This window comes from Diabrotica undecimpunctata, chromosome 2 (assembly GCF_040954645.1).
Source record: "Diabrotica undecimpunctata isolate CICGRU chromosome 2, icDiaUnde3, whole genome shotgun sequence".
Taxonomy (NCBI): Eukaryota; Metazoa; Arthropoda; class Insecta; order Coleoptera; family Chrysomelidae; genus Diabrotica; species Diabrotica undecimpunctata.
In genome coordinates this window covers 26,923,963-26,945,008 of record NC_092804.1, presented here as the reverse complement: position 1 = coordinate 26,945,008, position 21,046 = coordinate 26,923,963, and the positions used below count along the sequence as shown (strand labels likewise).

The following is a 21,046-nucleotide window of genomic DNA, read 5'->3' as shown; positions in this document are numbered from 1 at the left end:
AAAATAGCACATATTTTAGCAAAACTTTTAAAAATATCAAAGCATAGAAGGTTAAGCAAATACAAAAATAAACGTAGATTAACTATATTGGATAAATTCAAAAAAACATCATTAGGAAAAAAAAAGGACTTACTTAAGCCTTCATATAAGCGGGCTAAATTAAAATAATTATAATACAATTATAATAAACATAAACATAAAAAATTATAATATCATTATCAAAAAACATTTGATCCATAAAAAATACCAAATATTAAATTATGACCGCCATCAAATAATTATCCAATTATTTGACGATCCAAATCGTCATAATAGAGTCGTAAATTTTGACTTTCAAATTCGAAAATAATTTATACTGAATGACGATTGTATGGAAGTGTTACTTGAAAAATTATACAAATTAGTCGTCAAAGGTGCGCAGAATAGTTTTACCGAGCATTAAGATGATTTAACGGTGGGAATTAAAATGTCATTTTTCACACGTGTTAGTTTTACTGCTCAAATGTGATTGCTGAGTATTGTAGTAAGGCATTTGTTATAACCAAACTCTCCTTTCATATTTACAGTTAAGGAACGAAGAACGAAATAAGAGAGCTATTATTCTTGACATAAATTGTAATAAAACTGTGACAAGAAAATTGCGGTTAGCGCTTGGAAATACTCGCGAAGATTCTTTTTCTACAAATTACGTTGCACTTCATCAATGACAAAACTGTCGTCATTTAGTAACCAACTAAGTGTAATTTCCTTGTACCATTAATGTGAAAGATACTCAATTTTTCAAGAATGTATGCGCAACCACAACCGACAAGTGAAAATATTGAATTTTTAAGTCTATAAAATAATATACATTTGTTGATGATAACATTATTAAAAATAAAACAATGTTTTCTGTGCAGTCACGTTAAGGTATTGGTCACCTTTTTACTTTTTACTATTCACTTTCATCAATAAGTACTGCATCGTAGACATACAGGATGTTGTTCTGAACTTGAACGTGATGAAACCTCGTTTAGGCTTTCGGCTCTTCAAGGTGGGGCCCCTTTCTTTGGGGAAGCTTAAAGGGGGCGTGCAATGTTAGTTGTAAAGCGTCAAAACTGCTAGTGGAACGGGGAAAAATTTAAGGTGAATAGGAATGTTTTTAGTTTTATTTGAATGGAGAGGCCAACACAAGCCATGACTACAGAAGCATCTCCGACGTTACCAGTTACACAATAGGAACGGGTCTTAAATCAGCACTTTTGGATTGCAGCTTATTTATCTGCGATGTCTAAGGGGAGCTACTTCTAGGACGCCGTGATACTCATCAGGAAGTTCGTTACCAGCCGAGTGTAGAAGCCTGGATGGAGAAAGTGGAATTTTTTTCTTGGGAAGCCTGGTCGCTTCTCAAGTGCCCTAGGCGATATCAAGAAGTTTTTAGGGTCTCTTTATCTCTGTTGTTGGAGCTGTCTATCGTGCGTAGTACATATGTTTTGCTGAGAGAATGGATTATGTTCTCTATTGTGGGGATATTGGCGGCAAGAGGTGGAATTAATGTTGTCGGATAAATCTGCATTTCCTCATGCATTTCCCCATTTTCTTTCTGTTGCCAGAATGTTGTTGCTTTCAAAATTATTTAGTGACGTATAGACACACGCTTTGTATTCGACTATTAGCCTAATGAAGGTTTTAGATTTGGTATTTTCAAATTTGCCAGACACTACACCCAAGAGATTAGTTCTTACTCTTGTCCAGGGTATTTTTCAGAGTGCTACTAAAATGAACTCCCAAACAGGGCACCGAGGATCTGAATTCGAGTCTTTCTCCAAGGAGATCTATTTGGTTCCTCCCGTCTACAACTCGACTGCGAGAAGATCTGAATATGATTATCTGAGTTTTGAGGGGTTGAGTGTAACTCTCCATTTGTTACACCACCTTACAATTGTTTTTTATTGATTTTATGCTCTGTCGAATACAGATGCTTGTCTAAGCGCCCCGTGGAGAGGAGAGCATTGACATTTTAGTTCCTTTCTTTTACATGCTATTCAAATGCGTTCTTCAATAACATATCCTGCTATATCTTCATGAAGGTCCTTTTGATGTTGACCAGACGTTAAAACTATCTTTTGATCAAAATAATCGAAATTTTCAATGACAAACCTAATGTACATTACCTTTAGATAAAATAAATATATATTCGCATAGAAAATCAAAGAGGTCAACAACGAATGTAAGCCAATAATGTCTCAATACAAATGGCAGTTAAAGCAATTAAAAAACTCGATTTGTTTGTCTGCCTTTTCCAGACATCGATGACGACCTTTAACAATATTAGTAAACAATAGAAACACTGCTACGACACGCAGTGCATACTTCCTATATTCGTTTCTCACAGGTGGTAAAGACTTACTTTGCAAGCCACGTAACATGTGATTGTCTGATAATGGGTGGCAAACGGAGATTCGCCAAGATTTTACAACGTGAGTTATTTAAATATGAGTAAAAGTAATGTTCCGTATAACGCTCTCCTACCATTAATAAACGAAAGAACCGACGCACATATATCTTAACAGTAATGACAATGAGCAGTTTTTTAATCAAATACAAAATATCTTTCTTCTTCACGTGCCATCTCCGCGACGGAGGTTGGCAATCATCATGGCTATTCTGATCCTAGATGCTGCTGCTCTGAATAGTTCAATTGATGTGCATCCGTACCATTCCCTCAAGTTACGCAACCATGAGATTCTTCTTCTTCCTACACTTCTCTTGCCCTGGATTTTCCCTTGTATAATCAATTGAAGTTACGCATTACTCTCATTACGCATAACATGCCCCAGGTATTGCAGCTTTCGTGTCTTGATGGTTTCCAATACTTCCATTCTTTTGTTGATTCTTCTCATGACTTCGTTGTTTGTTACATGCTCGGTCCATGATATCTTCAGGATTCTTCTATACACCCACATTTCAAATGCTTCCAACTTTTTAGCAGTCGACGCGTTAAGTGTCCATGCTTCTATCCCATAAAGCAGAGTCGAGAAAATATAGCACTTTGCCAGCCTAACTCTCAAGTCCAATTTTATTTCTCTTGCACAAAGTACCTTTCTCATTTTATTGAAGTTTGTACGTGCTTTCTCAATTGGAACTTTGATTTCTTTGGAGTAATCGTTTGTGTGATTAATTATTGTGCCAAGATAGTGGTAGTTTTCAACTTGTTCTAAAGCACTACCGTTAATTGTCAGGCTTTCACCATTATTTTGGGTTTTTGATATCCTCATAAATTTGGTTTTCTTGGTGTTTATTGATAATCCATATTCCTCTCCATACTCAACTATCTTGTTCATTAGCTTTTGGAGGTCTCGGAGGTTGTCTGTTATTATGATAGTATCGTCCGCATATCTAATGTTAATTGGTGTTCCATTGACCTTGATTCCTGCTGTTTCTCCCTCAAGAGCTCTTTTCATAATTTCTTCAGAGTATGCATTGAATAGTAGTGGTGACAATACACACCGCTGTCGCACTCCTCTTTTAACTTCGAACTCTTCTGATGTGTGTTCATTAATGCTTACGTGTGCCTGCTGTTTATAATATAGATTTGTTATAATTCGAAGGTCATTGTGTTGTATTTGTTTTGCTTTGAGGATTTCCATTAGCTCTTTGTGGCGGACTTTGTCGAAAGCTTTGTTGTAGTCTATGAAACAGACGTACATATCTTGGTTCACATCCAAGCATCTCTGGATTAGTACGTTGAATGCAAATAGAGCTTCACGGGTACCTACGCCATTACGGAATCCAAATTGAGTTTCTTCATTTGATTCCATGTTAGGATTTTATCGTATAAAAATCAGGTCGAAGAAATATTATTTACGAATATTTTTTCATTGCCTTGACATGACAGCCGTGAACTGTTGGTTATTAGCCAAAAGAGCGAAGAAATTTGATTTACCCCTTTTGGGGTAAATCAAAACCCAATGCGGGAAAACCGGGTAAATGCGGAAAACAGAACAGAGTAGGAAGACCGTCAAGTAGTAGCATTTAGCAGATGTACGAGAACAAACGAAAAAAGGGACCCACTAAAGAAATACCCCAAGAAGACATCCGTAAAGATGGGCTTGAACATTTTCCCCATTGGGATGAGAGCAAGATGGAGAGTGGGAAGATGCAAATTTCCAGGCTTTACAGGGAAAACATATATAGTGTGCACAAAATGCTCAATACCGTTGTGTATTAATAAAGAAACTGTTATTTGCAGTTTCATACTCTATAGTGTATAATGTAGCTTCAAAATAGTTTGACTTTAATATTACATTGTTGCATGATGTTCCATATTTGGCCCCAAAAATTTTTTTTGTCAATAAAGTTTTCCTCGCAGCTAGATTTTTTTCAAGATTTTTTACGTAAAAATAGAATTAAAATTCTTATCTGAGAATTTATTTTTGACAAAAAACAAAAATTCATGCGGTAAAGGGTTAATATTATCATCTCTAAAAACTTTTATTTACACAGGATTTGTTTTAATATGTCCCGGTAGATTTCACCTGGAAGAATACCACCCATATATAATTAATTAATTGCTCAAAATTAATGATTTGTATATAAAAGACTTATAAAACAGTTTCCGACATATTTGTATGTATTTACATCTCTTCTAATACCGACAATAAAATTCGTGGTAATTAAAAGATACTTCCCAATATAAGAGAGGAAGTTTTGAAAGCGTGTGTAAAGCATATTATATGTTTAAAAACTGGCATTCTTTAGATACTATGTGAAATCTAGTCTAATTAATTGGTCTATTCAAGGTCATTTGATACTACACGCAATTTAAGCTTCATTCATTAATTTTACCGCCATTTTGTACAACCGACAGTTTAATATTAGCTCGTTTTCACTAATTAGTAGTTTTAATTAATGTCAATGACAGTCAACATCTTTCACATTAACACATAATATTGATAAGGAATAAATACATTCGCTAGAAAGTGCATGCACAATGCACGTATGTATTAGAAAATTAGAACCAAAAAACAAAAATTTAATAAATTAATAGTGCATAGAACGTTATACACCCCCAACTCCCCCAAGTATCAACTCCTCCCCAACAACCGAGAAAATAGTTTGACACACCTGTCACCGTGAAAAATTCACCAAAGTACTAAATTCACTCAAAAATAGGAAAACCGCAGGAGTCGATGACATATGCGTGGGGCAAATTAAATATATTGGCACTGCACTTTGAAAAGCTGGATTTTACGCCTCTTTAGTAACTGTCGAATGACAGTAAAAATTACAAAACTGTGAAAAAATGTAAAACTAATAGCTATACAAAAATCAGAAAAGACCCAAAACCACCAAAGAGTTACTATCGTATCGCTTCTCTGTCACCTGTATTTTTTTTTTTGAACCTATTCTCTATCCTTCCATTGTTGGATGTAGGTCTCCCGCAGTTCTCTCCATCTTTCCCTATCTTGAGCTGTTCTCTGCCATGTGGGACCTCCTTGTTTCCTGATGTCATCTTTCCACCTTATCTGTGGTCTGCCTCTTGCTCTCTTTGCATTGTATGGACGCCACTTTCCGATGGCATTGTTTCATCGTCCGTCTTGGAAACGTTCATTGTGTCCAGCCCATTTCCATTTCAGTTTTGCTGATTGTTCTATCGCGTCTACTGTCTTTGTTCTGGTTCTGATCCACTGTTTACGTTTTCTATCTTTAAGTGATATACTCAACATTTGTCTCTCCATCGCTCTTTGTGCCTTCCTTATCCTATCCAAATTGGCCTGTGTAAATGTCCATGTCTGTGCTCCGTAGGTGAGCACCGGTATTATACAGGAGTTATATACCTTGCTTCGTAAGTATAGAGGGAATAAATCCGTAAAATAGTTTCGAAACACAATTTCATTTCATTTTATAGAGGGATTGTTTGATTTTTTAGAACGTAAGAAAGTTTGCCGAACGCTGCCCATCCCATTCTTACTCGTCTCGATATTTCGGCTGTTTGATTTTCTCTGTTAGCTCTGATTGCTTGTCTTAGATAGATATACTCATTTACCTGTTCTATTTTTTCTGTGTTTATTTTTATTACCTCTTGGTCTTCCGTGTTTGTCATTACTTTTGTTTTGTTGAAGTTAATTTTTAGGCCTTTTTGCAGTGATTTTTCATGAAGTTCATTCAGCATTAATTCTAGTTCTTGTCGTTCCGAGGAGAACAGGAGTATATCATCCGCATATCTAAGGTGATATAGGTACTTTCCGTTAATACGTATTCCTCTGTTTTCCCAATCTGTTTATTTTATTCCTGTATAAACTGTATTTATCGCATAGAGAATGCACCGCACCGCATAGAGAAAGCGGTCGACTCAAAAATCATACCACATAAAGCTGGTTTCAGACCTGGAAAGGCCTGAAACCGTCAACCCCAAAAACCTGATGCAGAAGGTCTACGCCACTCTTAAGGACTACCAACTCGCCAAAATACTGGAAACATTACAGCAAAATAGACGATTCTACGTGAATCTTGAGGAAAGAAAAAGTTGCAAGCGAACCCAAAGAAATGGCTTGGCTCAGGGTAATGTACTAGCACCTATACTTTTCAACCTATACACCAATGATCAACCAACATCAACTTTTAGTAAAAACTTCATACACTTACACGACTTAGGCGTCACAGCCCAGGCTTTAAAGATGTGCAACAAAAACTGGAAGGTACTCTAACTTTGATGATGATTATAAAGCAAATTCGCTAAGACCAAATACAACTAAAACTCAGGTCTGCACTTTCCACCTTCAGTCCCGATAAAACAAACGAAACGTCAACGTCGCCCGGAATAACAACACACTGAAAAACACATACCAAACACCGCTCCTTAACACACAAGTCCCATTGCGAAAAAACCCGAAAGAATGACGATTCACGTAAGAATTTTTTAAGAAAACTTAGCAAGATTAATTGGGGCGCCAAACTCAAAGTACTAAGATCAAAAGCACAGGTAGTAAGCTTCTCAACAGCAGAATACGAATGTTCGGTATGGAAGAGATCTGCGCAAGCCAAGAAAGTAAACGCCAGCCTAAACAAAACTTACAGACTCATAACTGGCTACATGAGACCAGCCCTCTGGATAAACTCTATTAAGCTTGAGGCCTCTCGTATCCTAAGATCCTAACACACCTTCGAGCGACAACTCCTTTTTGACCTTAAACTGTATCATGGTAGACTAAAATCAAGAAAGCGTTTCTTTAGTGCCTTACTAGTTGAACCAGCAGCCTGTTACCCACTAACAGAAAACTCCACAAAGCGGGAATTCAAGCGACTGGTTAACGTGGCGCATGCTGAACTGCTTAAGAACTGGCGTAGCACCGAATAAGTCAAACCTTATCAAACGGGGGGGGGGGGGGCTGCTGAAGAGAAAGGACGAGTGTGATTTCGGAGCAATATAGAACGTGAAACATCTCCTAGCCTGCCCAAATTGCCCGTATAGATGAATTCTCGACTATTATATAGGCAACCATTAGACCCATTACTGAGCTCAGAAAATATAGTTTTCCAGACACAAAAATGTAAAGTACGTCCTTTAAAACTTAATACTCATAATTTTCAAATATAAAATTGCAGTGCCTTTTAGCTACGCGTCAATTGTGTTGACTTTTCGTATGTCTTCGTGTATGTTGCCAATCATTAAACTATTGGCGTATCTATTTACCACATCTTTAGTCAGCATTTATATACCCAATTTATATAACCATTGTGTTTTATTCGTGTTAAGAATAAGTACGAGCCAGTAAATAAACCTCTTCCTCTTGTATTTAATGAAATGTTTACTTTTTCACAATCATTATAATAGCACAGTGTCCACAGCCATTCCTCTCATTCTCGGATATTTTTCCCAGCCCTACTGTTTAAAATAAAGTAATGAAACAACACGCACTGTTACATTGAGCGAATCTCCTCGCATGTTTACCTGACGTTACACCAAATTACTAATGGGCAGTTATAATTATATAAATGGAAATGTTTTAAGCAGATTATGCCACCGAATGGGCGATTGGGGATTTGTTCCGCATGTCACCGATCTATAAATCTTTACTGACTGAATGAAAAGAATTTTGTTGCGTTTTTTGCTTCATGACCGACACCTCAATGTGCCATAGAATCCATCTTTATATATATTTATATATATATATATATATATATATATATATATATATATATATATATATATATATATATATATATATATATATATATATATATAAAATACGTTGGAATTATCGGGTAAAGTGGTCTCTAATAAAAATCTTTCTTTTTTCTAAGATACTCAATATTTCGCTATTTATTTGATAGCTTCATCAGAAATAAACTGTAAAACAATTTGAACGTTACAAAAAATGGCGTACAAATACATTTAAAAAACACTGACAGTAAGTCGATTGTATATACTAAATGTAGTTCACTATAATAGTGGAGGGTTCTCGATGAAACGTTGGAGAATAAAAGAAAGAATATCAGCGACATCAACCTTTTATTGAAGACGTTTCGTGTAATAATTCATAAACATTATCAGTTGATCTACAAGTTAGTTTAATAAGCAAACATCCATCGGGACAAAAAATTTGCACATGATTTACCTTACAAAAGATATGCACCATAGAAGAGTAAGAAATAGCTTATTTGCCTTGGGAGGGAAACTTCCAACTTGGAGGGGGGATTTCCAATGAAACACCAACTAAAAGACATAAAAAATATCAACCCAAACTATATAACAGACATAAACAGGTTTTCTTTCAACGTGTATCCGCCACTGCCAGGGTGTTGCCAAAGTTACTGTAAGTTGACATCAATGGAATAAACAAAGATTGTAAATGGAATTAAAAGGGATATATTTATTTGTATTTAATTATTTATCGATTTATTATATTCATTAATTTATTTAATTATTTATTTAAAGAGTCAACAAGGTAAGTATTTTATAAAAAATATGAATAGTTAGCTGATTTGCAATTGTATGATGAATTAAAGTATTCAGTATATAATTCAGTACTGCAAGATTAAGGAGTGATACATTTGACTCAAGTTACTAATGTCTTTTTTACGAGCATTCGGATGTTTAACTATGTAATACATTTCCAAAATCTGTCTTTTAGTGAAATTTATTTCATTTCAAAGAAATTTAACCTTTTCATTATTAACCTTATGTCTAGAAGTGATAGCATGTTGTGCCAAAGCACAAGTGTGCTTATATAAGTAAATATCACTGCGATGGGAGGTTAACCTATCCCTAAGTGACCGTCTAGTTTGACCTATGTAACAAGAACTACATTCAGCACAGGAAATATGTAGACAACATTAATTTGCTCTAGAGGGGACAAAGGTGTCTTGATTTTGAAAAATAAGTTCCTTACAGTTTTAGCGGTTTTTATTGATCGCATATTTCTAAATAGTTTAATAAGTTTGTCTGTTATTTGAGGGAGGAATGGTAAGGAAGAATAATAGGATATTGACAAAGTCAAAGGAATCCCATGTGCTGTAATCTGCAGAACTGTATTATCAACAGTGTTATTTGAAATGTACCTTAATTGGTCATCATTAGGTAAATCATTAATCCATAAGCTTAAATCCATAGCTTCTCGAGAAAAGATATTTATTAATTAAGGAGGAAGGGAAAAGTTTCCAACAAGAATACTTCTAAGTAAAAGAAGGGATTTTTCAAGGGAAAATGATTCACAATCAAGTACTACTTCCCATTTTCAACTAGGATGAACGAACAATTGAGAGCAAATTGAAATTTGTTTCGGTTGAATAAAACAACACAGCAAAAGTCAATAATATATTTAAAAAAAGTACAAAGATTGTCTGGCATAGGACTCACTGCATACTTAGAGTTTACTGTGCTACACTGCAGTCTTAGGATAGACTTTCTACTATATTTACATGACCTGACTGAATATCTAGAGATTATAATGATGGGAACAATGCAATTTATTGATGCCGAAACAAATGACGGCTACAAAACAAGATTTTGAACGCTCACTAAATATCAAGATAAACGACTCTGAGTTGACTTAAAACGAAATATCTCAATAGATTTTTGTGCTCAATAGCATATGAAAAACGTCTCAATGTGGCTAAAATATGTACTACCTCTGAGAGCCAAGTTTTATAAATATTTTACAACTTGTGAATCCATAACACAGCCCCCTTAAGGCTGTTTTAGCAGTCCAAGCACACTGCGATTTGAAATGGGCGTATCACTTACTTTTCTACACTGCTTACGCGAGACCATCTTTACTCAGTGCCGCCGGCCAACGGGTAGTTTAATGACAACAAATACATTATTCTCCATTCAAATTAGTTTTAACACGAACTAACTGACCGTACGTTCATGAGATTTGACGTCACGAAGGCGATAACGATGAAACTAAGCGCCAATGATGAGTAACACGTTTCACTATTAGATTTCAGTATTTTTTAGCAATTTTCTTTAAAGTTGGAACACGCTTTTCTCGATTATTACTGGACACAGAAAGGTGAAACAAAAATCAACGATTACAGAAAAAAAAACTCTTTCGAGTGATGGGCGTAAAAAGTTTGGTTATAATAGAACGTTAAACAGTATATTCCAATTTTTCAACAGAAGTTTAAAAAAAATAAAAAAAGTAAAACCATCAGTTTAAAGGCAACATAATTTCGAATAACGTGACCAAATTTCGAGACATTTTGTCGGTAAATAACAGAGAAAACACTGTCCCTAGGTTTTGGTGCACCGATAAAACAGCCTTAAGCAACTGGCGAAGTACAATGAAGTACATTTGTTATGGCGAGGGCTGGTAATAAGACTGACGATAGATACTCTTGTTGAAAGAGCTATTACTCCTTTTATCGGACCAGAACTATTCTTCAGTATTTAAAAAAGCCGCACCGTGGAAGATGTCTGAAAATAAACAAAAAAAGTAAGTGCAGTCTAGTGTGAAAATTTTTCAGGCCAAAGATGAACAAAAATATCCTTAGAGTTTGAGAAATGTTCTCGCAAGATATTCTTCAGTAGATATGGACAAAGTGTGCAGACAAACATGCCGACTCTGCAAAAATAAAGATCTGCAACAGCAAGGTAATTGTTTGAACCTGATCAGGTAGCAAATGTAGTTCCGAAACAGATGTAACCTTTCCTAAGAAGTTTAGATTTTTAGGATTAAGCATAAGTAGGATATATAAGAAAGATCTTTTGAGTCGCAATGTGGAAAGTTCTTCAAGACCACACGACCTCGTTGAAATCTAATTGTTTACAATAATCTTATATTTGCAAATGTGTCTGATGATCCTTTCTACTGATTTCTTTCAACGATCCACAAGGTTCACTGTAAGTTAAAATTTAACTTTATATATTAGAGATACCAGTTAATAAAAAAAAAGTAATCCATTATTTTATTATCTTTGCAACTTACTGCGTGTTTTATTCTTTTTAGCACAGATTTATCATTCGGTTCTTTCCTACAGCGCTAGCTTCTGCTTATTCGTTTACTGTTTTTACAGCTTTAAAACCTTTTCTTATATCTTTACGAAAGGGAAAACCAACAGCTTGATTTTTCGACCCTCCTCTGTATCCATTAATTGCTAACATCAAAAGGCCTCAATCGGTTACCTATACGTCAGATAACCCGAGGTTTAGTGGGTTAGTAGAAGAAATAAAAACAAATTATATTACCCAATCCATCACCTGTTTTCGGCCATAAAATTTTTACGATTCAATAAAAAGTAACCTAATGCTGTCAATGTTTATTCCTGTTTGTTTTTCTCCTGGTGTACTTCCTACTTTTAAGCGGCAGCACTGGTGGTTTACCGTTTTTTAATTGCAGGAATTTCGCAATTCCTGGCTATTTATAATTTTTGAATGGGGAGCTGTAAGAGCTATTAAAAATTTACAGATCTTGCTAATGTATAAATAAAATTTTACATACCTTAGTTGTTCCGCTGACGAAATTCGTTAGGAATGTCTGCGAAATATAATTGGAATATACTTTGAGAATATTTTCCAGTTTACCCAGAGCATTAAACCGTGGGCAGGTGAAAAAGTTCTACGTTAAGCTATGCTAAAGTTAACTTTAGCATAGTTAACTTTAACCTTTTACATCATCCAAAATATGTAGATTATTAGAATTCTAAATATGATTCATGTATGGAATGCGATAGATGAAATTTTAGTAAAAATAGCTGACACCTTTAACATTAAAAGCTGCCATTGTCTCGAGATACCGTATTTCTCCGATTTCGAGATACTCGAGAGACTCGTACCTCTTAGTTTGTATTTTTTTTTAGCTTTTTACCTACAATTTGTTTTTGTCCTCTATCCAATATTTCCAGTTTTTTTACATTCTTACTTTCTGCTTCTTTATTATATTTCGTTAATTATGAGGTGTATAAGTTTTGCCCCAATATCAGAATGAAAACATATTGTTGAAATCTGATTTATGGACTTCCAAAGTATTTGCCTTTAAGATCAATACGCTTTTACATTTGGACAAATCAATTGTCGTAGCATTTATGCCAATCCGAAATAGATGTTGAGCTTTAAGATAATGAGCTTTTTTGTATGCTTCTTAAAACGTTTATCACGTAGTTGGTTTTTTATTCTTGGGAACGGAAAAAAATCGCACGGTGCCAAATCAAGACTATATGTAGGATGATCCACTAAATAGATGTTTCACCTTCAAATACTTGGATGTTATAATAAGCCGTGTCAGATACAAAAGAGTGCGACGATTTTGGTTGGTTTTACAGATATCATCATCATTTTTGACAAACCAATGGTTGTATACAATTCAGCATTGACGGTTCTATCATTCTCTAACGAAATCGTGACAACTTGCCTCTTTTTATATAAAAAAAAAAAATATTCGCGACCATTGGTTTGTCATCATTACCAATGCGGATTACTTTTGTTGACCCTGGCTCGTCTTGAAACATCCATACTGTTGATTGGTTTTTCGTTTCGGTCTCCTAGCAATATATCCATGTTTTATCCCCATTTGGGATGTTCCATACCAAATTTGAGCTGCCACCATTGATTTCTTTAAACCATGTATGAACAGTAGTTGATGGGCCTACTGATTTTTCACGAAAAACAGGACGAAGTCGATCGACTCGTTGTTTGGTTAACAAATTGATTGTTTTAAAAAATTGTTGCTGCTAAACCACGCGATATATTTTTAATCTATCGGTGTTGTTTACCATAAAAAATGTCAAAATTTATGAAAATCATATTAAAAAGTCAAGTAACTTTCACTAGATGTCTATGTACAAAAATTTGAGTATACGTCTCGTATATTAACCTCTTTTTGCCTGTCTACCCTTTTTATTTTGGTTTCGTTTGAAAACCACGGGTGAAAAACAAGGAATATACAGTTATATCAAAGATTGGTTATATCTTTAATCGAAATAATAATGCCATCTGAAGGAGAAACTAGCAAAGTTTGTGATGCACAAAATATAGGTAGGCAATAACAAGCGATGCCAGTTGAAAGCTGACCATAAACTTTTATTATACTTCCTAAAAACCAGGAATGTCCGAACGGAATTGCAAGTAACAAGGAATGTCAATCTCGGGCACAGCGCAGCCTGTACGAGGCACGTGTTTTTGTTTTGTTATTCTTTCTGGCTTTTGTTGTTTAGAGGTTATTGTGTGTCGTATTAGTTTGAATTGTGTGGCTTATTTACTGTGATTAGTAAAGTAATTAGGTGTTGAAAATGTCAAGTCCTGATAAAGGCGTGGAATCACTAAAACAAAAGGAAGAATCTAAAAGACAAATGTCTGATATCATGCGAATGCTTCGTCTACAAATCATGAGAGCGGCGACAGCTGTAATTGTAAGCATTTAAAATGTTATGACAATGTGACCGAAAGCGTAATAATTAAACTGCTGCATGATTTTAATGCTCTAGATTCAAGTGACAAACAGAACTCCCATATCGTAGGTCTAATCTCAATCAAAATGATCGCACAAAGACGTTCTAGGCAGCCCAATACCGAGACAGCTTAACATCACGATTGCTCCTTTCCATAAATGTTTAGAGTTTTGAGAGATGTTCAAATACAAGAGATACCTGTTTGTTTCAAAGCATGTTCTTCAATCCACGGCACTACTAAGGTAAAAGTTGAGTATATTCAAACCAATAACATTTCCTATTAGGGGCCATTCCTATATGGAATGCGATAAAAATTTTGGTTTGGTAAAGCTAAAGACCAGGATGGAAACTTCACGGGAGATTTATGAGTTGTTACGTAATGCCCAAATGAAGCCAAAACCGTTCCAAGTAGTCAAAGCGGAAGAGGATCATCTATCGTTAGAGACTGGGCAAACTTTCTCGATGCCTACCTTACCTACCAAATAAAGCGTATCATCATAGTTTTTTTTTACATATTTCATATTTTATTTATATTTTAAAATGTTATTTTATTTTAAAGAATATTTTTCCTTGCAGGTTTGGTGAAGATATCTAAAGAAAAGTTTTAACTACAAGTTCTGAAAAAATTCTGTGGAGTTGACGCGAGACATTTCTACGAAAGCTTTCCTTACGAGCAATAATTTTTACGATTCACCTTTCCAATTATATTTAAATATAAAATACCTTTAAGTAACACGAACATCTTTTATTTCTACAATTAGCAAAAACAAGGAATGTCATGGTATACCTTGTTTTTCACGATATAATACTCATTTTTTTCTAAAGTACATGAGAAAGCTCTTAAGTAACCGCCAAAGCGTTAACCTCCGATGGCGCGCCACGAAATGCTACGTACTCTCTACGCTACTTTACGGAGTTGAAGGGTGGACGTTAACAGCAGCAACTATAAAGAAGTTAGGGGCTCTAGAAATGTGGCAGTATATAACACAGAGGTATTAAGACGAATCGGTAAAGAGGTTGAATTGTTAACAACTGTTAAAAGGACGAAAGCGTCATACCTGGGCCTTGTGTTCCGTAATGATAAGTACAGTCTGCTACAGCTTATCGTGGAAGGCAAGATTGAAGGTAGAAGAGGTTTGGGCAGAAAGAAGAAATCCTGGCTGAGAAACTTGAGAGAATAGTTTCAAATACCAGAAGCTACGAACATAATACATGCGGCACAAATCAGATAAACCTATCGTTTGATGGTCGCCAACCTTCGGTAGAAGACGGCACATAAAGAAGAAGACATATTGAGGTAGCTACAAGTAAAATAAATACCTTTTTATTATTTAACCTCATTAAGAAATAGACTAACAATAAAGAGTTAAAAATAGATCGCATGTCCCTTTAAAATAATGAGTTACACAATTTCAAATATTAAACTTCAATTTTCTCAAATTCAACTTTGAGGTGACATTCCTTGTCTTCCCCTTGTCCCCTAAGTCTTGATTTATTCTCTAATTTTACTAAACATAACAGATTTATCGTTGATATAGTTTGTTTTGTATTTATGATTCAGTTCTACAACTTTTGTTTGCCACTATTGACTATCCTCTTTGGAATAAAAATCGATTTGTTTCAGCATTTTTATAAACTCTAATAGTTCCAAATATAAGGGTGGACTGCTTTTACTGGTACCCTTTTTATATTTATACTGGTACCCTTTATATAGTAAGTAGCATTATTTTATTCTTTTTCTAAAGACTTTCAGCAGCAGTCCGCTGTGTAAAAGCTATTTTAAAATAGCTTTTACACAGCGTTTTACATAGGGTAATTTTAAAAAAGAACTACAAATATTTTATTATAATATTATTGTATCCAATAAACGATAATATATTTGGATACGTGTAGAAAATATTGAGATTTGAATCTGACTGTCGGTAAATCGTCTCCTTGTAATTTATGAAGATATGATAAGGCCTTAAATTCCGAAATTCCATCGAAAAAAGAATTTCATGTCCCACGTATGGCAGACGATCCCAAAATCCATCCTCCTTACTAATCAAGAGCACCATAAAATGTGCAAACGTACATTCTAGATGGCGTGCTCGACCTTGCTATTCCACCTATCTTCGCACTTCTCATTTCCGTCCCACCGTTACTTTATAGTTATCACTTCCTTCATCCCATCTCGAACGATGCCTTACTTTTTTGGCCCGGCGTTCAGCGGTCCCAAACATTCTGAATATGTCAAAGATTCAATGATTATATGAATTAATAAAAATAGACCGTTTTTATTAGTTAATTACAAAATAGTTATATAGTGCCCATTTCCAAATGTTGAGTTGCTAAGACAGTAACTTTCCAAAAATTAAAATAGAAAGTCTCTATTTATTTAATGTTTTTGTATATCTTCTATTCAAATACCGAGCTACTTCACAGATGTATTTATATGATTAAAACCCCACAAGAATGGAAAATAGGGTGTTTAACATCAATCAACAAAAAGGGAGATTGGAGATTATTCGATGAGTAAGTAACCAATGTTTAACATACTGTTCTGAAGCTATTTTCTTGTGGCATCTTAATTCAATTACTATTTTTATTGGGAATAAGCCACAATATAAGTTCACATATGTTTATTTTTGATGTTTCGATTTCCACTTCGAAAATAAACCTAAAGTGTGGCTTATTCCCAATAAAAATAATAATTGCTTTAGTCGGGTCGAAAAAAGATGTATTTGAATTTCGATCTGTTAATATTATTGTAATGTTTGCAGCGTAAAATCTTTTACGCAAAAAATTATAAGAGAAATAATTGAAGGTGGGTGGAAGATACTAAAAGCGGAAGAGCAATGTGGGTTTAGAGCAGAATGATGTGTGTGGATCATCTATTCACTTTAACAAATAATTAAAAAGAAAGTAAATACAGGTCGAATCCTCCACCTAATATTTATAGACCTACAGAAAGCTTATGATAATGTATCGGTAATAAAACTATGAGAAGCAATAAAAGTGATAAGTATAAATAATACGGTGATTATAATTCCAAATAATATACAAAATAAAATTATCACAGAGGCCTGTTAAAATAAATCCCTCTAACCGGGATCAACATATCCAACATTATTCAAAATTTATATAGAATAGCCACTAATAACTGGAAGGCAAAAATATCATGTTATGCAGATATTATTAAATAACTACCGATATTTATGCACTAAAATTCGCGGATGACAAGTTTATTTTTGCGAAGGACAAGGACAACTTAAAATACGCGGAAAGACAGCTAAAGGAGAAAAAAAGAAACGGGTAGATAGGAAATCAAGGAGAGAATATCATATTTATCGGAAAGCAGGTTAAATAGTATGTGGGTTTACAAGGAGATAATACAAAGAAGAAATATAAACATTTACGATACAAATGTACGACAATACGACAAAAAGAAGAGCACTATAGAGATAAACATATATGGCTAAGATCATGCAGAATATCTAGACGATATAAACATAGAAACAAACGCATAAAACCTACGGAAAAGAACTACCAAATCATCTGGGCATCAGAGACAGTTATAGAGGACCTGGAAAAACAATGGTTCGAATTGAGAAAAAGTGACTACCGATAGCGGTGTGTAGTTGGAAGCCTCTCGAGTAAAGAAAGTAAGAACGACCACAAAAAGACTGAAAAACTAACTTCAAAAAAGTCATGAGCACGAAAAACACGCATTAAGAAATATGGTAACTCTAACATCTTAACATATAAGAACTCTAATAATGTAAAACCCGAAAACCTTTTTGATATAGCCCGATTGGGTTTTTTAATATATCATCATCATCATCACGTAGCGCTACAACCCTGGGTGGGTCTTGGCTGACTGTACAACTTTTTTCCAATTTGTTCGGTCTTTCATCAACCTAGGGTCAAATGGAATGTTCATTTTCCGGAGATCTGCTTGGATGTTATCTCTCCATCGCATTCTGGGACGTCCGAGTGGTCTTTTGCCTGTGGGAATCTCTTCCCATACCAGTTTTACAAGTCTATCGTTATGCAGTCTGTGCACGTGGCCTGCCCATCTTAGTTGCTGTAATTTAATTTCTTGTACAATATCGGCGTCATTGTAGAGTGCTTTTAATTAGATATTAGGTCTGAAAATTTTTCTAAATATTTTTAGTTCAAAGCGTCTGAGCTTTTCTTCGTTTGCTTTGGTCATGGTCTACGTGTCGCATCCGTATGTTATTACAGGTCTGACGATGGATTTATAGATTTTGATCTTTGAACTTCTTGTAAGTTCTTTTTCTTTGTTTTTTAATATATATCTTTTATAAAAGATTTTAATAAATTTTTTGTGATACATGGTATACAGCCAGCTACAGGAACTTAGTTTCCTTGTGGACATCAAGAAATGTGTCGAGATAGGACGAGATAGACAAGAAGCATAGATAAAGCACAGCGACAGCAGATATTGACAAAATATAGATCTACAATAGAACCGTTGTACCGACTACTTCATGATCTATGATGTCAGTATACACACCTATCTGATAACCTTTTTTCTCTCTTCTTCTTTTTGTTTAGTGTGTATATTCAGTCAAGAGCGAGTACCTGGTGAGATTCTGTTTTAATAGAAAAGTTCCATAAAGACCCTGTTAGAATCAATGGCAATCCAAACTTTTATGTGGAACATCAGATCTTTGATGATTGCGCTATGTAGGAGGGTAAAACAAATCATCAAAATGTGCAAAAAAATATATATCGTAGTAGGTATTATCTTTGTTAGACTAGTTTACACTTTTAGACGATAATATTTAGCTTGGGCTTTATATAACTGAATGTATGTAATTCTGCTGTTCGACTAAAAAACATTTTTTCTTAGTCTTATATTTTATTGAACATACTTTCACTTTAAACATTTTACAGTGTCAAATAAAACAATTTAATAAGTCTAAAACATTTTTTTTATTCAATATCTCAATTTCTTTTCATTTTAGTGAATTATCTTAAATCACTGAAAAAGAACAAAGCAGAATGTTTAAAATAATGAAATAGAAAGATTTATATAAAGTTTGCAGCGCTATTGAGGACCGCTGTTCGACTCCTACTTGCCTTCTCTGCCCTTGCACCAATTTCAATTCCTCACACGAGTTTAATCCAATAGTGGCCCTTCACGCACATATATCTTTGTAAATGGTGTTTTTACGATCAGTCTTTACCATTGCAAATTATATTTGCCCAAATTTCATTAAAACGATAAAGGAGGTAAAAGTAATTGTATAACAAGGCAAAATACTTTTAATTAGTTTTTTTCCCTACCACGATTAAATCAAAATTGCAGAAAAAAATAAAAGTACTCAAGAAGGTCAAAGCAGGTTCTAATCTAGGCTAGACCTCATTCATAAAAGTTGTTGTTTTCTATAAGAACACACTTTATCTAACACAGAACAAAACAACACATACACTATATTTTGTTACCCTACTATCTATAGGATAAAGAAATTCCAAAAGGTAATGCAAAAAATTTGCAGTGAAATTTTAAAGTTACATTTTCTTACAGTTAAAATTTAAAGGTTAATGTTAGCTCTTTTTTCAATTTGTCACAAATGATCAATTTACCCATTCAATACTTTCTGCTGCCATCAGTCAATGATGAACAATGATATATTGAAGCGAATCTTCTAGTCGTATACTGGGGTTTATTTTACTTTTCTTCTATAGTAAAATGCTGATGCCATCGTCACAGAAGTAGCGCCACTACACGGCTTTACGGATTTTCGGCACGAAATAACGTCAGGATATGAACGAAAATGCTGTATGCTATACAGGGTGAGTCACCACTAACGGGACGGGAGATTCCAGTCCAGTACCAATTGGTAAAAGATTAAAAAAAAAACTTTAAAACATTATTTTGAGCTACATTTTGAAATTATTTTTAAATATACAGTGTTTCCCAATAAATTGCGGCGTAACACGGTTATATTTTTTCTGATGGGACACCCTGCATTTTATTATATTTTCTAATTGTCCGCAAAAATTAAAGTACAGAGTGTTCTGTATTATGTCGACTTTGCTTAAAATTGTAAACATTTAAAAGAAGACTCTCACTCGCAAGTTATTTAAGCAATTATACTAAATTTTCTCTTATATCTAAATAGTTGGACATTTGACAAATGTATTCCATGATTGAATATAAGACTCTTTAAAGGATGTTCAAAATTTACAGATCCATTATTGGATTATTCAATTTGTAATATGTGGCTTACTTTAAATGGAACACCATGTATATTAATAAATTATTATATTAAACAAATTTTCCCCTTTTTTTTTTAAATGGTATACGGGTGTCCTATACCTAGGTGTCATAGTTTTTGCGTAATTTACAATTTTCTTAAACGGTAAGTAGATTTTAAAATATTATCAGTTACTCTCGATTTTTAAATCCATCATGGCATAGTTATTATAAAGGAAACCAGCGTGGGTGTAAATGAACATTTATTCTCTTAGTTGCCAATTCATTTGTATACCAATTTTTTCGTTGAAATACCTAACAAAACAGTTTAAGTTAAATTCAATTTCAAAAAATTCAAAACTCAAATTAAAGGACGTTATCTACTTATTGTACCTTGTACGTAAGAGAGATACCACTAAGAGTAATCAAAACGATCGAAAATATCCACCAAAACAACACAATAAAAGTAAAAGTAGAAGAACTAACCGATCATACTGAAGCTGGCAATGGGATAAGACAGGGAGATTCCCTGAGTTCTCGATTGTTCAACCTGATTATGGATGAAATAATAAAAAATAAAGAACTGAAAAAGGATACCAAATGGGAGAAAAACAACTAAAAATAATCTGCTATGCAAGCGATGCAATCCTGCTCTAACAGAGTGAAGACGATTTACAACGTATACTGCACCAATTTAATATAACCGCCAGAAAATTTAACATGTTAATTACCCCAAAAAAGACAAAATGCATTGTTACAACAACAAATTTACTAAGATATTGGAGCTGGAAGGTCAGATAATAGATCAAGTGATGGAGTCTAGGCATCACATTATCTAGCTACGGAAAGCTCGAAACTGAAGTGGAAGATCAAGTGAATAAAGCAAACAGAGCAGCAGGCTGCGTGAATGAAACAGTATGGAGAAATAAAAATATCGGGAAAGAAACGAAAGGCAGAATTTACAAA

At 34.3% G+C, this 21,046-nt stretch overlaps 1 protein-coding gene and 2 long non-coding RNA genes across 4 annotated transcripts in view; 1 reads left to right on the top strand and 2 right to left on the bottom strand.

Moving 5' to 3' along the window:
- Positions 1-14,560, top strand: part of LOC140434368 (uncharacterized) — a 237,591-nt gene extending 223,031 nt beyond the window's left edge. The window contains exon 3 of the long non-coding RNA XR_011950049.1: positions 14,449-14,560. This is a non-coding gene — a long non-coding RNA (uncharacterized lncRNA). The remainder of the gene's footprint in view (positions 1-14,448) is intronic.
- LOC140434367 (uncharacterized) overlaps positions 1-21,046 on the bottom strand; it is a 1,119,986-nt gene that overhangs the window by 862,925 nt on the left and 236,015 nt on the right. The gene's annotated exons all lie outside the window — the stretch shown is intronic.
- Positions 1-21,046, bottom strand: part of abd-A (abdominal A) — a 228,070-nt gene that overhangs the window by 48,927 nt on the left and 158,097 nt on the right. The window lies entirely within an intron of this gene.